The sequence below is a fragment of the Balaenoptera ricei genome, chromosome 6 (assembly GCF_028023285.1).
Source record: "Balaenoptera ricei isolate mBalRic1 chromosome 6, mBalRic1.hap2, whole genome shotgun sequence".
Lineage (NCBI taxonomy): Eukaryota > Metazoa > Chordata > Mammalia > Artiodactyla > Balaenopteridae > Balaenoptera > Balaenoptera ricei.
The window spans coordinates 30,034,914-30,049,476 of record NC_082644.1 but is presented as its reverse complement, the minus strand read 5'-3'; positions in this window follow the sequence as shown (position 1 = coordinate 30,049,476).

Genomic DNA, 14,563 nt, shown 5'->3' with positions numbered 1-14,563 from the left:
TTGATGATTTATTGATAAGTAGTGAGACCGAACAAGATTCAGATCAAAATACCATTAGGTTCCTAAATTTTCTGGCAGAAAGGCGATATAAAGTCTCTCCAACAAAGGCTCAGATCTCACAGCAGTGGGTTCAATATTTAGGATTTGTTTTGACCCCAGGGGCACAAGCCCTGGCCATAGATCAAAAAACAGCAATTAGTGCATTACCATCTCCAACCGCAAAGAGGCAACTTCGAGGCTTTCTCAGGATGGCTGTGTTCTGTTGTGTCTGGATTCCAAATTATGGCCTTATAGCAAAACCCCTATATGAGGCTCTAAAGGGAGAAGAAAGAGAACCCCTTCAATGGAATAAGGACCATCAGTGGGCCTTTGAGACTCTAAGGACTGAATTAAGTAGAGCACCAGCACTGGAGCTTCCAAATTTGGACCAACCCTTTACCCTACACATTCACGAGAAGTCAGGGATAGCACTAGGAGTCCTGACCCAAAAGCTGGGACCAGATCAGAGAACAGGGGGCTTACTTTTCAAAACAACTGGACTCAGTGGCCCTGGGATGGCCAAGCTGCCTGCGGGCAGTAGCAGCCACAGCCCTGTTAGTTAATGGGTCTTCCAAGCTCACCCTGGGACAACATTTAGATGTGTTAACCTCTCATCAGGTACAATCTGTGCTGGAAGTCAAAGGACATTGGTTGACTGGAGGAAGGTTAACAAAATAACAGGCCCTCCTAATGGACACCCCCAACATTACCTTAAAGGTGTGTCAAACCCCAAACCCATAAACTCTTCTTCCAGTGGTCAAGAGTGGAGACTTATTGCATCAGTGTATAGAGACCATAGAACAAACTTACTCCAGTAGGTCTGATCTTCTAGATGAGCCTCTAGACAGCCCTGAGGTCGAATGGTTTACTGATGGGAGCAGTTTTGTAGAAATGGTAAACTGAAAGGTGGTGTATGCCATAGTTAGCCTAGATGAAGTCATAGAAACCAAGGCCCTGCCACCCCAGACATCAGCCCAAAAGGCTGAACTAATTGCCTTAACGAGAGTTTGCAATTAGGGAAGGATAAGAAATTAAATATTTTTACTGACTTTAAGTATGGGTTCCATGTGTTCCATGCTTATGCTGCCATTTGGAAAGAAAGAAGAATGGTAATCGCTAGAAGTTCCCCCCTAAAACATAAAGATTTGATTTTGACTCTTTTAGAAACAGTGCAGCTCCCGACCTAGGTAGTAGTAGTCCACTGTAGGGGCCATCACAGGGAGGGGCCTTTTGTTAGCCAAGGGAACAGCAAAGCTGATCAAATTGCAAAACAGACAGCTCGATTGCAGGAACCTGAACAAGTTATGGCCCTAGTGATTGGCCCCCTGAACTCCCTAGCTCCCCCACTATTCCCCACAGGAACAAGAAAATTCTGAGAAATGGAGCTATGAGCAAGGAAGCACAGGCTGGTATAGAAAGGAGGATAGGGTGCTAATCCCTGAGGCCCAACAATGGAAACTCACTAAGAGCTTACATGATGCCACCCACTATGGGAGGGGTGCACTATGGGACTTGATGCAAAAGGCTTTTTCAGGGAAGGAGCTTAAAAGAACAATAAAACAAGTAATGCTTGCCTGGAATTTATGTGCCCCTAATAACCCACAGACCTATCTACTCCCCACTTCGTTACTCAGGCCAATTCAATGCCGGGGGACATGCCTGAGGGAAGACTGGCAGTTAGATTTCACGCAAATGCCCTCACGATCAGGATATAAATATCTTCTGGTGTCTGTTGATACTTTCACAGGATGGGTTGAAGCCTTCCCCACCCGATCTGAAAAGGCCATGGAAGTGTGTAAGTTCCTTTTAGAAGAAATAATTCCTCAGTTTGGATTTCCAAAGTCCCTCCAGAGTGATAACGGGCCCTCTTTTATAGCCAAAATCACACAGGGGCTCACAACGGCCCTAGGGATAGACTACAAGCCACTTCTCGGCACCCTCAGTCTTCAGGGAAGGTAGAGAAAATGAACAATACTTTAAAGAAAACTTTAGTGGCATTTCCCTGGTGGTCCAGTGGTTGAGACTCCTTGCTCCCAATGCAGCAGGCCTGGGTTCAATCCCTGGTTGGGGAACTAGATCCCGCATGCCACATCTAAGAGATTCCCGCATGCCGCAAAACTAAAGATCCTGCATGCCACAGCAAAGATCCCATAGGCAGCAACTAAGACCCAGCACAGCCAAATAAATAAAGAAACAAATACGTAAATAAATAAATATTTTTTAAAAAATAAAGAAAACCTTAGCAAAGGTCTGCCAAGAAACTCATGAACCCTGGACCAACTTGCTTCCTATTGTACTCTTCAGGGTCTGTGTAGCCCCCAGGAGTGGTCTGAGGCTTAGCCCATTTGAAATGACCTATGGGAGGCCTTTTCTTACTACTGATGTTCTATCAGATGAGGAAGTGAACCAGACCCTGAGATATATTATTAATCTAGAACAAGTTCAGAAGGCAATCCAGGATTATGCTCACAAGGCACTGTCAGCTCCCACTAAAGATACAGAGGAAGGAGCAGTTCCTTCACAAATAAACCCTGGGGACTAAGTTCTTCTTAAAACATGGAAAGGGGGATGCCCCAAAGACCAACAATTGCCAAGATGAAAGGGCCCTTATAAAGTAATTTTAGCCACCCCTACTGCTGTCAAACTTCAAGGGATATATATCTAGTTGCGTATATTTGTCCAGACTAAAGTTTTACCTCCAGAAACCCCACAGGTCACAACCGAAGAACAATACACCTCTGAGTCAGTGGAAAATCTGAGATACCTATTCAAAAGATAGGCACCATCGACAGATAAGTAAAATGACGTAGTGGGTTGGACTCCTATTTGAAGCCTTAACAAGACTTGGAACCTCTCTTTTTTCCTTGGCTGATGCGGTTCTTGACAATTGTCTGGCTTTTGTCTTGCAGAACAAGACAGAGCTTGTGCGATAACTAATACTTCCTGCTGCACTTGGTTAACTAATACTTCCTGCTACACATGGATCAATGTGACAGGACAGGTAACAGTTAATATTAAGGAAATATACACCCAGGCAGAGTGGGTTCACAATTTCAACAGGGGCGATATTGCCTCCACTGTCTGGTCAACAGTTAAAAAAGAAGAAGAAGAAAAAAAGAAGCCCTCCCAAAGTTAAACTGGTTCCTTCCCTTTCCAGACCCTTTAGTGGCTATTGTTGTTCTTTCTAGCCCTTGTTTGTTTAACTTTTTGGTTAAGTTTGTGTCTTCTAGGCTCTAACAGTTTGAAGTAAGACTCATGAGGGCTCAAGGAATTCAGCCCATTCCAGTGGAGAGTGGCCCAGCTCCCTACAGGTCGTTGGAACAGTCAGCAAGGGATTTCTATACCTCTAGGGTAGGCTAGGGTCTGCAGACCCTGTCCAGCAGGAAGAAGTTTCAAAAGAAGAGACCTTTGGCCCCTCACCCCTTAAGAATAAGGGTGTAGAGTCTCTCAGGGGGAAATGAGACAGGCTGGGACCTGGGACCCTTTGCAGCAGTGCTGCAATGCTTGCATCTGGACAAACATTTCCTCAAGCCAAAAAATACAAAGAAACTATAAGGGACTAAAAATAACTGCATGTATGCTCAGTTGGGACTAATTATGGACAAAAAATACAAAAAGACCAAAAAAGCCCAAATGCCACTTCTGAAGAGCCAGGAGAAAAAACAGGGGGTTGGGAGCAAAAACAGGGTACTGTGCATGCCCCCTGCACACAACATCACAAAGGGGTGGGCAAACCACCTAAGCCACCCCTCTGGCCCAACCCCTGGACACACCCTTACCCTCACCCCCATATAAGGAACCAGCTCGCCCCCCCCTCAGGGAGCAGGTTAACAAGGGAAACTGTTGTTTGTTCTGGCTCCCCCCTTGCTGCAGCAGGGGCTCCAATAAAGCCTTGCTTGAATTTCTTGTCTGGCCTCTTATCATTTTCTATTGATTAAGGAGGGCAAGAACCCTGGTCGGTAACACTTTCACTTCTCTACTTCTTTCTTTTCCACTATATACATTTTTTTATTGTGCCCTACTAATTCCTTTGTTGATTTTGTAGCTGTATTTTTAGTTACTTACATAGTGGTTGCTGTATTAGTTGGGGTTCTCCAGAGAAACCGAACCAATAGGAATCAGGAGAGAGGGAGAGAAGAGGGAGAGAGAGAGATTGATTTTTATTATGAGGGGTTGACTCACATGATTATGGAGACTGAGAAGTCCCATGATCTGCCATCTGCAAGCTGGAGACCCAGGAAAACCGGTGGTATAATTTCAGCCTGAGTCTGAAGGTCTAAGAACCAGGGGAGGCAATGGTGTAAATCCCAGTCTAGGGGCAGAAGAAGACCAATGTCCCAACTCAACCAGGCAAATAAGAAAGAAAAAAAGGCAAATTCTTCCTTCTTCTGCCTTTTGTTCTATTCAGGCCCTCAACAGGTTGGATGATGCTCACCCACCCTAGGGAGGGCAGTCTACTGAGTCCACCGATTCAAATGCTGATTTCATCCAGAAACACCCTCACAGACACACCCAGAAATAATGTTTAATCTGGGCACCCTGTAGTGCAGCAAAATTGACACAAAGATTAACCATCATAGTTGCTATAATCATTACACTGTGCATCTTAATTTACCCGAATCTACTATAGATTATTAAGTTTGGTAATAGAGAAACTCATCCAATATAGTTCCATTAACTTTCCCTCCTTTGTGCTGTTATTGTCATTTTTATTACATCTCTATGATATATCATCAATACAATATTTTAATTTAAACTTTATACATTCTTTAACCTTTTTAATTCAGTTAGTAGAGGATAGGGAAATATATTTATGCAGTCTTTTACAGTTACCCTTATATTTACCATTTCCTTGCTCTTTATTTCCTCCTGTAAATTTGATTTAACATCCTATATCCTTTTCTTTCATATGGAAAGACTTTCTTTAGTATTTCTTATAAGGCAAGATTGCTAGCAATGAATTATCTCAGTCTTTGTTAATCTGAAAATACCCTTATTTCAACTTCATTTTGAAGGATAGTTTGACTGGGTATGGAATTCTTGGTTGACAGATTTTTCCTTTTAGCACTTTGAGTATTTTATCTAACTGTCCTCCATTTTTTTTTTTTTTCTAATGAGAAGCCAGTTATTAATTGGAATGTTGTTCCTTTATGTAAGATAAGTCTTTTTTCTCCTGCTGCTTTCAAGATTCTCTCTTGGTCTTTATCTTTGATTTGATATGTCCAGATACAGATTTCTTTGATCCTACTTGGTGTATGTTGGGTCTCTTGAATTTTAGATTAATTTTTTTAACATCTTTATTGGAGTATAATTGCTTTACAATGTTTTGTTAGTTTCTGCTATATAAAAAATTGAATCAGCTATATGTATACATATATCCCCATATCCCCTCCCTCTTGTGCCTCCTTCTCACTCTCCCTATCTCACCCCTCTAGGTGGTCACAAAGGACCTAGCTGATCTCCCTGTGCTATGCAGCTGCTTCCCACTAGCTATCTATTTTACATTTGGTAGTGTATATATGTCCGTGCTACTCTCTCACTTCATCCCAGCGTACCCTTCCCACCCCATGTCCTCAAGTCCATTCTCTATGTCTGTGTCATTATTCCTGTCCTGCTCGTAAGTTCATCAGAACCATTTTTTTTTTTTTTTTGGATTCCATATATATGTGTTAGCATACAATGTTTGTTTTTCTCTTTCTGACTTACTTCACTCTGTATGATAGACTCTAGGTCCGTTCACCTCTCAGAAATAACTCAATTTCATTTCTTTTCTATAGCTGAGTAATATTCCATTGTGTATATGTGCCACATCTTCTTTATGCATTCATCTGTCGATGGACAATTAGGTTGCTTCCATGTCCTGGCTATTGTAAATAGTGCTACAATGAACATTGTGGTACATGTCTCTTTTTGAATTACAGTTTTCTTAGGGTATGTGCCCAGTAGTGAGAATGCTGGGTCATGTGGTAGTTCTATTTTTAGTTTTTTAAGGAATCTCCATACTGTTTTCCATAGTGGCTGTATCAATTTACATTCCCACCAACAGTGCAAGAGGGTTCCCTTTTCTCCATACCCTCTCCAGCATTTATTGTTTGTAGATTTTTTGATGATGGCCATTCTGACCAGTGTGAGGTGATGCCTCATTGTGGTTTTATTACATTATTATTTTTCATCAAATTTGAAAAAATTTTGGCTATTGTTTCTTAAAATTTTTTTTACCCATTTCTTCCTCTGCTTTCCTTCTGGGATTCCCATTATGCATATATTAATATGTCTGATGACTTTCTGAGAGTCTGTTCATTTTTCTTCATTTATTTCTCTTTCTATTTTTAGATTGGATAATTCCTATTAATCTATCTTCAAGTTCATTTATTCTTCCTTCTGTCATCTTGAATCTTCTGTTGAAATTAGTGAATTTAAAAATTTTCATTTTTGAAGCCTTCAACTACAGACATTCTACTTGGTTCTTTTTAAAAATAATTGCTATCCTTTTATTAATATTTTCTATTCAGTGGGTCATTACCATCATACTTTTCTTAAATTCTTTAAACATGGTTCCCTTCTCTTTTTTTTAGACATATTTATAATAGATGTTTTCAAGTTTTAGTCTGCTAAATCCAATATCTAGAGCCCATGCAGTTTCTATTTTCTGGGTTTCAATTTCTTGTCTCCTAATGTTTTTTGTTGAAAATTAAGCATTTTAGAAAAAATATTACAGCAATTCTGTATTCTGATATGCCTCCTCCTACCTCTCAGATTTGTGGCTGTTTCTTCTTTTCAAAAATATACCTAAATTAATTATATGATATCTGTCTCCCTGCTGATGTCTCTGTTCAGATTTTTAATTTTTAAAATTCTTATTTTTAGGTAACCCTATCTTTTTAGGGGTTAACCCTGTGTCAGCATAGCTTAGCAGTCAATTGAAAACGTTTACACTAAAACACTTTCCATCAGTAAGGTTTCCATCCTTTCCCAATGTATCTGTATGTGGGTTGCAGAATGTATTCGGAATTCAAGTTTGCTAGCTTTTGCTAGTCTTTCTAGCTTTTATTTTCTATTGGACACCACCCTGTCTCTCCCATGCCTGCACATAAGCTTACATTCAGCCAGGAATGTGTAGATAGCTAAGGTTGTCTCCAATTTTTTCCCAGCATGTATGCAGCCTTACACATGTGTTCACACATCCAGACCACCAAGGACATGTGGGAGTTTATTATGGCCCACTCTAGTGGTCTCATTTGGGGGATTTTTCTGTTAAATTTTTGGTTAGTCTGCCAGTCTGCTGTTAACCTCAACTAACATCATGACTTCATACTACCTGCAATGTTGCCATTCCTCATTGGTTTCCACCAAAATTGCTTTCTGACAATGACCAAAGGTATTGGGTATCTAGAGTTCTGTTCCAAATCAAGTCAGACCTCTTCAGCAGTAAACTTCTGATTTTCACAGCTTGCCCCACCCTGGCAGAACTACTGTTGCTCATGGAACCAGGGAAGGGGGTGGTGGTAAGAACTGACACAGGCAATAATGCCACAGACTCCCACTGTTATTGCTCAAGGTTTACTAGGGTTTTTTTTGTTATTTTTGTTTTACTTCAATAAGCACTTCTCAATTTACTGATACCATAGTCAGTTTTTAGAGTCCTGGAATTGTTGCTTTTGATAATTTTGTCCAGTTTTATCATTGCTTTTCAGGAAGAGGATTTGATAAGCTCCGCATGCCATTATTCTAGAAATATCACCAATATTTCTTTCCAATAAACAAAACAAAAAACTATCAAGAGTGAATATGTTTACATACCCAAATACAGTGCTTTTTACTTCCTGGAATAATTAAAGTCTTCTGTACGCAATTCCAATTAATTTCCATCCTTTAAATATAACTTGTGTGGGCATGATCTGGCCAGTTTACCTCAGCCAACACAAAAAGAAAGCACTGCAACCATAACCAATTATTTGTCTGAATAAGTTCATTGAAAGTAAGATGCTCTGGGGAGGACACCATCTGATCACTACAGCACAGTCCTATTTTTGTGCACCACACTCCTTGTTCTAGCACTCTTTTACCCTTTCAGTATTTAACTCTCTTTTTCTTACATAACAACATATATACATATGTTTAAATTAATGGTGTGGTTTTGTCTCCTGATTATATTCTGAATGACATAAGATGAGAGAAAGGTAAGTGTATGGGAGGAAATTTATTTCTAGTTACCACGGGCATGTCTGTTGACACATGGAGCTGACTGGAATCAAGTTGGAAAGAAAGTTAAATTGAGTAAGATTTTTGTCAGAGTCATATTATTAAAAGAGGTCATCAACCTGCGCTAAAAAAATAAAAAAGCATTTATTTTGAGACATAAAACAATCCTTGTGCCCCAACCACCTATGTGCAGGAAATTGGCTGAGAAATCTCATTACTCCAAGAAGCATAAGGATATATTACCTGATGCCTTTTTAAGAAGTGGCCAAAGATAATGGATATCATCAAAGAGTCTATAAATAATAAATGCTAGAGAGGGTGGGGAGAAAAGGGAATTGTACACTGTAGATGGGAATGTAAAATTGGTGCAGCCACTATAGAAAAGAGTATGGAGTTTCCTTAAAAACTAAAAATAGAACTACAAACGATCCAGCAATTCAACTCCTAGGTATATATCCAGAAAAAATGAAAATTCTAATTCAAAAAGACACATGCACCCCAATGTTCATAGCAGCACTATTTACAATAACCAAGACATAGAAGCAACTCAAGTGCCCATCAACAAAAGATTGGAGATTTTTGAGAAGATGGCGGAAGAGTAAGATGCTGAGATCACCTTCCTCCCCACAGATACATCAGAAATACATCTACACGTGGAACTGCTCCTATAGAACACCCACTGAACGCTGGCAGAAGACTTCAGACCTCCCCAAAGGCAAGAAACTCCCCACGTACCTGGGTAGGGCAAAAGAAAAAAAGAAAAAACAGAGACAAAAGAATAGGGACGGGACCTGCACCAGTGGGAGGGAGCTGTGAAGGAGGAAAGGTTTCCACACACTAGAAGCCCCTTCGCAGGTGGAGACTGCGGGTGGCGGAGGGGGGAAGCTTCAGAGCCACGGAGGAGAGCACAGCAACAGGGGTGCGGAGGGCAAAGTGGAGAGATTCCCGCACAGAGGATTGGTGCCGACCAGCACTCACCAGCCTGAGAGGCTTGTCTGCTCACCCGCCGGGGCGGGCGGGGGCTGGGAGCTGAGGCTCGGGCTTCGGTCGGATCCCAGGGAGAGGACTGGGGTTGGCAGCGTGAACACAGCCTGAAGGGGTTAGCGCACCACAGGTAGCCGGGAGGGAGTCCAGGAAAAGTCTGGATCTGCCGAAGAGACAAGAGACTTTTACTTGCCCCTTTGTTTCCTGATGCGTGAGGAGAGGGGATTAAGAGCGCTGCTTAAAGGAGCTCCAGAGACGGGCGTGAGCCGCGGCTATCAGCGCGGACCCCAGAGACGGGCATGAGATGCCAAGGCTGCTGCTGCTGCTACCAAGAAGCCTGTGTGTGAGCACAGGTCACTATCCCCACCTCCCCTCCCGGGAGCCTGTGCAGCCCGCCACTGCCAGGGTCCCGTGATCCAGCGACAACTTCCCCGGGAGAATGCACGGCACGCCTCAGGCTGGAGCAACGTCATGCCAGCCTCTGCCGCCGCAGGTTCGCCCGCATCTGTACCCCTCCCTACCCCCGGGCCTGAGTGAGCCAGAGACACCAAATCAGCTGCTCCTTTAACCTTGTCCGGTCTGAGCGAAGAACAGACGTCCTCAGGCGAACTACACACAGAGGCGGGTCCAAATCCAAAGCTGAATCCCAGGAGCTGTGCGAACAAAGAAGAGAAAGGGAAATTTCTCCCAGCAGCATCAGGAGAAGCGGATGAAATCTCCACAGTCAACTTGAGGTACCCTGCATCTGTGGAATACCTGAATAGACAACGAATCATCCCAAATTGAGGTGGTGGACTTTGGGAGCAAGATAGATTATTTTCTCCCCTTTTCCTCTTTTTGTGAGTGTGTATGTGTATGCTTCCGTGTTAGATTTTGTCTGTATAGCTTTGCTTTAACCATTTGTCCTAGGGTTCTGTCCATCCGTTTTGTTTTTTTTTGTTGTTGTTGTTTTTTTTTTTTTTACTTTAAAAAAATTTTTTTAATAATATTTTTTTATTTTAATAACTTTATTTTATTTTATCTTACTTTATTTTATTTTACCCTCTTTCTTTCTTTCTTTCTTTCTTTCTTTCTTTCTATTTTTTCTCCCTTTTATTCTGAGCCATGTGGAGGACAGGCTCTTGGTGCTCCAGCCAGGCATCAGGGCTGTGCCACTGAGGTGGGAAAGCCAACTTCAGGACACTGATCCACAAGAGACCTTAGAGCTCCACGTAATAACAAACGACAAAAATCTCCCAGAGATCTCCATCTCAACACCAAGACCCAGCTTCACTCAACGACCAGCAAGCTACAGTGCTGGACACCCTATGCCAAAATACTAGCAAGACAGGAACACAGCCCCATCCATTAGCAGAGAGGCTGTCTAAAACCATAATAATGCCACAGACACCCCAAAACACCACCAGATGTGGACCTGCCCACCAGAAAGACAAGATCCAGCCTCATCCACCAGAACACAGGCACTACTCCCCTCCACCAGGAAACCTACACAACCCACTGAATCAACCTTAGCCACTGGGGACAGACACTAAAAACAACGGGAACTAGGAACCTGCAACCTGTGAAAAGGAGACCCCAAACACAGTAAGATCAGCAAAATGAAAAGACAGAAAAACACACAGCAGATGGAGGAGCAAGGTAAAAACACACCAAACCTAACAAATGAAGAGGACATAGGCAGGCTACCTGAAAAAGAATTCAGAATAATGATAGTAAAGATGATCCAAAATCTTGGAAATAGAATACAGAAAATGTAAGAAACATTTAACAGGGACCTAGAAGGACTAAAGAGGAAACAAGCAATGATGAACAACACAATAAATGAAATTAAAAATACTCTAGAAGGGATCAATAGCAGAATAGCTGAGGCAGAAGAAGAAATAAGTGACCTGGAAGATAAAATAGTGGAAATAACTACTGCAGAGCAGAATAAAGAAAAAAGAATGAAAAGAACTGAGGACAGTCTCAGAGACCTCTGGGACAACATTAAACGCACCAACATTTGAATTACAGGGGTCCCAGAAGAAGAAGAGAAAAAGAAAGGCACTGAGAAAATATTTGAAGAGATTATATTTGAAAACTTCCCTAATATGGGAAAGGAAATAGTTAATCACGTCCAGGAAGCACAGAGAGTCCCAAACAGGGTAAATCCAAGGAGAAACACACCAAGACACATATTAATCAAACTATCAAGAATTAAATACAAAGAAAACATATTAAAAGCAGCAAGGGAAAAACAACAAGTAACACACAAGGGAATCCCCATAAGGTTAACAGCTGATTTTTCATCAGAAACTCTGCAAGTCAGAAGGGAGTGGCAGGACATATTTAAAGTGATGAAGGAGAAAAACCTACAACCAAGATTACCCAGCAAGTATCTCCTTCAGATTTGATGGAGAAATTAAAACCTTTACAGACAAGCAAAAGCTGAGAGAGTTCAGCACCACCAAACCAGCTTTACAACAAATGCTAAAGGAACTTCTCTAGGCAAGAAACACAAGAGAAGGAAAACACCTACAATAACAAACCCAAAACAATTAAGAAAATGGGAATAGGAACATACATATCGATAATTACCTTAAATGTAAATGGATTAAATGCTCCCACCAAAAGACACAGACTGGCTGAATGGATACAAAAACAAAACCCGTACATATGCTGTCTACAAGAGACCCACTTCAGACCTAGGGACACATACGGACTGAAAGTCAGGGGATGCGAAAAGATATTCCATGCAAATGGAAATCAGAAGAAAGCTGGAGTAGCAATACTCATATCAGACAAAATAAACGTTAAAATAAAGATTATTACAAGAGACAAAGAAGGACACTACATAATGATCAAGGGATTGATCCAAGAAGAAGATATAATAATTGTAAATATTTATGCACCCAACATAGGAGCACCTCAATACATAAGGCAAATACTAACAGCCATAAAAGGGGAAATCGACAGTAACAAAATCATAGTAGGGGACTTTAACACCCCACTTTCACCAATGGAAAGGTCATCCAAAATGAAAATAAATAAGGAAACACAAGCTTTAAATCATACATTAAACAAGATGGACTTAATTGATATTTATAGGACATTCCATCCAAAAACAACAAAATACACATTTTTCTCAAGTGCTCATGGAACATTCTCCAGGATAGATCATATCTTGGGTCACAAATCAAGCCTTGGTAAATTTAAGAAAATTGAAATCGTATCAAGTATCTTTTCTGACCACAACGCTATGAGACGAGATATCAATTACAGGAAAAGATCTGTAAAAAATACAAACAAATGGAGGATAAACAATACACTACTTAATAACGAAGTGATCACTGAAGAAATCAAAGAGGAAATCAAAAAATACCTAGAAACAAATGACAATGGAGACACGACGACCCAAAACCTATGGGATGCAGCAAAAGCAGTTCTAATGGGAAGTTTACAGCAATACAATCCTACCTTAAGAAACAGGAAACATCTCAAATGAACAACCTAACCTTGCACCTAAAGCAATTAGAGAAAGAAGAACAAAAAAAAAAACCCCAAGTTAGCAGAAGGAAAGAAATCATAAAGATCAGATCAGAAATAAATGAAAAAGAAATGAAGGAAATGATAGCAAAGATCAATAAAACAAAAAGCTGGTTCTTTGAGAAGATAAACAAAATTGATAAACCATTAGCCAGACGCATCAAGAGAAAAAGGGAGAAGACTCAAATCAATAGAATTAGAAATGAAAAAGGAGAAGTAACAACTGACACTGCAGAAATACAAAGGATCATGAGAGATTACTACAAGGAACTCTATGCCAATAAAATGGACAACCTGGAAGAAATGGACAAATTCTTAGAAATGCACAACCTGCCGAGACTGAACCAGGAAGAAATAGAAAATATGAACAGACCAATCACAGGCACTGAAATTGAAACTGTGATTAAAAATCTTCCAACAAACAAAAGCCCAGGACCAGATGGCTTCACAGGCAAATTTTATCAAACATTTAGAGAAGAGTTAACGCCTATCCTTCTCAAATTCTTCCAAAATATAGCATAGGGAGGAACACTCCCAAACTCATTCTACGAGACCACCATCACCCTGATACCAAAACCAGACAAAGATGTCACAAAGAAAGAAAACTACAGGCCAATATCAGTGATGAACATAGATGCAAAATCCTCAGCAAAATACTAGCAAACAGAATCCAACAGCACTTTAAAAGGATCATACACCATAATCAAGTGGGGTTTATTTCAGAAATGCAAGGATTCCTCAATATACGCAAATCAATCGACGTGATACACCATACTAACAAACTGAAGGAGAAAAACCATATGATCATCTCAATAGATGCAGAGAAAGCTTTTGACAAAATTCAACACCCATTTATGATAAAAACCCTACAGAAAGTAGCCATAGAGGGAACTTTTCTCAACATAATAAAGGCCATATATGACAAACCCACAGCCAACATTGTCCTCAATGGTGAAAAACTGAAACCATTTCCACTAAGATCACGAACAAGACAAGTTTGCCCACTCTCACCACTATTATTCAACATAACTTTGGAAGTTTTAGCCACAGCAATCAGAGAAGAAAAAGAAATCCAAATCAGAAAAGAAGAAGTAAACATGTCCCTGTTTGCAGATGACATGATACTATACAGAGAGAATCCTAAAGATACTACCAGAAAACTACAAGAGCTAATCAATGAATTTGGTAAAGTAGCAGGATACAAAATTAATGCACAGTAATCTCTGGCATTCTTATACACTAGTGATGAAAAATCTGAAAGTGAAATTAAGAAAACACTCCCATTTACCACTGCAACAAAAAGAATAAAGTATCTAGGAATAAACCTACCTAAGGAGACAAAAGACCTGTATGCAGAAAATTATAAGACACTGCTGAAAGAAATTAAAGATGATACAAATAGATGGAGAGATATACCATGTTCTTGGATTGGAAGAATCAACATTGTGAAAATGACTCTACTACCCAAAGCAATCTACAGATTCAATGCAATCCCTATCAAACTACCACTGACATTTTTCACAGAACTAGAACAAAAAATTTCACAATTTGTATGGAAACACAAAAGACCCCGAATAGCCAAAGCAATCTTGAGAACGAAAAACGGAGTTGGAGGAATCAGGCTCCCTGACTTCAGACTATACTACAAAGCTACAGTAATCAAGACAGTATGGTACTGGCACATAAACAGAAACATAGATCAATGGAACAGGATAGAAAGCCCAGAGATAAACCCACGCACATATGGTCACCTTATCTCTGATAAAGGAGGCAAGCATATACAGTGGAGAAAAGACAGCCTCTTCAATAAGTG